This window comes from Sinocyclocheilus grahami, unplaced genomic scaffold (genome assembly GCF_001515645.1).
Source record: "Sinocyclocheilus grahami isolate Dianchi unplaced genomic scaffold, SAMN03320097.WGS_v1.1 scaffold7.1, whole genome shotgun sequence".
In the NCBI taxonomy this organism is placed as follows: domain Eukaryota; kingdom Metazoa; phylum Chordata; class Actinopteri; order Cypriniformes; family Cyprinidae; genus Sinocyclocheilus; species Sinocyclocheilus grahami.
The window spans coordinates 3,146,551-3,150,373 of record NW_015505186.1 but is presented as its reverse complement, the minus strand read 5'-3'; positions in this window follow the sequence as shown (position 1 = coordinate 3,150,373).

Sequence of the window (3,823 nt, the reverse complement as noted above, 5' to 3'; positions counted from 1 at the left end):
AGACTTTCACAAGTTTGCAGTGCGGAGTCTATTTGAAGGATATTTTGGGGTTCAAAACAAGCTAGGCTCTGTAGCATGGTGTTGTTTGCCAAAGAAAATAATATTCATGAAATACCTACCTGTTCTATTTCTATTCTAACTATCTGTTCTATTTCTATTCTAACTACTTGTTTTTCTTTTTTATTTAAAAAAAGGACCCTAGAGTTGTCTGTTCTATTTCTATTCTATTTACTTGTTTTCATTTATTACGAAAAAATGGCCCTCTAACACTAGCATTCTCTATTCTTTTGGCTTTTCTTTTTTATTTATTTAAAACATAATTGACACTCTAACACTAGTGTACTCTATTCTTTTTATATTCTTTCGACTTTTCTTAGTATTTTTTTTAATTGACCTTCTAACGCTAGCGTTCCCCATTATTTTTCTATTCTATCTACTTGTTTACTTTTTATTTATTAAAAAAAAAAACTGCTACTGTATTAGACTAACCAAGACTTGTCACAGCACTTGCATATTATTGCTCTTTTGTTGGTTATTATAGCTTCTATTGTCCTCATTTGTAAGTCGCTTTGGATAAAAGCACCTGCTAAATGTAAATGTAATATATGATTATTTTTATTAAATAGAATTGTAAAAAAAAAAATTACAGAATTGCCTTAAGTACAAAGTTTTTGAACCTTTATACAAAAAAAGTTGAAAGTTTTTGTAGAGTATCATATTTGATACATCATGCTTTTATTGCTTAGTATGATATAGGTGAGTATGGAGCTTATACTTGAAAACATCTTTTATTATTCAGAGGCCCAAAATGAGCAAAAAATATGCAATTTGATGCAGTTGCTGATATTTATATGGCTAAAATAATGTTGAAGTTCTAATAGCTTGTAATGTAAATAAATAATATTTTTATAACAGCATAAGCAGACTGATGACTAATTTGGGAAGTCGTGGCCTAATGGTTAGAAAGTTGGATTTGTAACCCTAAGGTTGTGGGCTCGAGTCTCGTACCGGCAGGGAATGTAGGTGGGGGGAGTGAATGTACAGCACTCTCTCCCACCTTCAATACCACGACTGAGGTGCCCTTGAGCAAGGCACTGAACCCCCAACTGCTCCCCGGGCGCCACAGCAAAAAATGGCTGCCCACTGCTCTGGGTGTGTGTTCATGGTGTGTGTTCACTGCTGTGTGACACTTCATTTCCAGTGTTATCGTTGACATGATTGCAAAGATATTATTTAAACTGAGCTGGATGTTGACATCACTGAATTCAATGATGACCTGTCTTTAACTGAAAAATTAGTTTACTATTGTCATTTTGCATTATTGACACTGTTTTCCTAATTAATGCTGTTCAGTTGCTTTGTCACAATCTGTATTGTTAAAAGCGCTATATAAATAAAGGTGACTTGACTTGACTGTGTGTGTGCACTTTGGATGGGATAAATGCAGAGCACTAATTCCGAGTATGGGTCACCATACTTGGCCACATGTCACTTTTTTTCTCTAATTTAAAATGCATTTAAACTCCGGTTGTCACTCTATATCTACCAATAATGTCTTAGTAAGATTATATTAAATGCTTAGTTTTATGATCAAGACTGTAGTTTATATTGCTGGGGTCAAAACATAAAATGCAATGCAATACACTGATGACATAAATACAAATAAACGTTCATCAAAAGCCATTTGATACATTTTAACGTGTTAACATGATGTTGATACAATATATAAAAGTGCTTATATTAATTATTGTATACAAAAAAGTGTGTTAGTGGAGCTGTTATGTCCTTAGGTTGTTGGAATTCTGTTCTGGGGATGAACTTGATATAACTCATGTGGGTGGATTTTCTGAGTAATTTGAGTTTAGTGCTGACACCTGCAGTACCTTCAGTTTCCAGTGGGGGCATTAGTGAGTGTCTTTCCCCTGCAGCTGTTTATCATTTTGATTTCTCTGTCAGTGTCTTGTGTGTGTTTGTGCACGCTCACAGGCAGATTGGGAACTCTGTGTTCTCAGTTTGGCGGCCCAGGATTGCATTTGTGATGATTTCCAGATGTTTGTGGGAAGCACTCCTCTAGTCTCACTCATTCTTTCCAATGTAGCCAGACCGTCCCCGCACCTCTCCCTGGCTCCATCCCTCTCTTATTCTTGTAAATAGTAATAAAACAGCTCTGTACAACAGCTCAGACATTAGGCTGTGATTTATTTTATAAGCAGTTTGCACTGTATCTACTATATGTATATTAAATAAAGTTAACAAAAACTCCAAATTCACCCTGCTTACTTTATTGCGACACGTTTGTGGTTTCATTGTGCACTTTGTCAAAGTCCCTTTAAGACGAGTCACTTCACTCTGTGGCCATCTTGAAAAGGCCCTGAGGCAACTACTTTCTGTGCAAGTAATCGTAGTGCAGCTTCTCTCTGCTTAAAATCTGTATTTTTCTGGTCCAGTTTGTTTGCTAGAGTTTGTTTACTAGAATAAACAATCTATGAAAAGGTTTTTACAGAGCCCCTAAAGGGACATGGTGATAGAGGGATTAGGAAATATTATATCTCAATGCTTTTGCTTTCCCCTGAGAAACTTTTCACACAGGAAAAAAAGTATACCATGATGCTAGCTAAATCCATTGAAATAAAGTGATTCTGAGTGAAATGCTCGGATGAGATCAGATAGGAGGAAAAATTATATTTCCTTTTTTTCGCACCCCAAGAAATTTTGCATTTGCTCAAAAAACTTTTTTTGCATTCCACTGTGAAACTTCACATTCGCTCGCAAACCTTTGCATTCTCTCAAATTATGTGCGAGCAAATACAGAGTTTCTCAGGGGGAACCAAAAGTAAATGCAATTTTTTTCCATTTATTTTTCTATGTGAGATCTTTCTCCTCCTTTGTCTTTTTTTCCTCCTTTCTGGCATTTTTCTATCATCATTTCATCCTTTAGTTTTATATAATTATTATAAATATTCTATATAAATATGCGTAAACTTTTTCATTATTAACACATTTTGCAACAATACCAAGTCAATGATTACATTTTACAGCTTTTTCCCCCTTCGTTTGTTTTTCCCCTCTCTTTCTGTCTTTCTGTTCTTTCCTTCTCAGTGCCACGTGTCTCTTTCTCCACTCAAACACATGGTTTTGATAAATGGAAGACAAGAGAAGAGGAGAAACACAGAAACTCCCTCTTGCCAGTAAGTTTTACAACAGCTCCGTGACTCCCGGCCTCAGGAATCCATGGTCTTACACAACAGCAGTGGTCAGGGTTGAGAGGGAGAGTTGTGTAAGAAATGTCTGAAAAAGATAGACGTGAGTGGTGTATCAGGCTATATTGTGACTCTGCTCGGCTATAGTAGAAGGCAGGATGATGCCAGCAACCTGTGTTAAAAGTAACAGGAGGTGTTTTTTTCTTAGGAATGAGGAAGGTGTGGTTTTGAGAATGTGGGCGGAGCTAAAACATGTTTTTATATGAGTAGTAGGACTCGGTAGATTCATCCTGCACCGTTAAACAATCTTTTGTGTTCTCTCATCCTGAAATCTGATTTAATGGACTATATCACACTATTTCTGGACTTTTGCATTTATTTTTGCTTTCATACTGGAAATCTACATCTTTATGGGAGAATTTGGAGGAGCGATGCCTTTGGAGCAGTGATGATTTTGGGTATCTAGTTTGTCACATGTTGGAGTCATGTATGTATTGTAGGCCTATCGTACAGACAAACATGGTTTAATTTCATTAATATTATTTGTGTTGTGTTTGTGTGTTATATATATATATATATATATATATATATATATATATATATATATATATATATATATATAT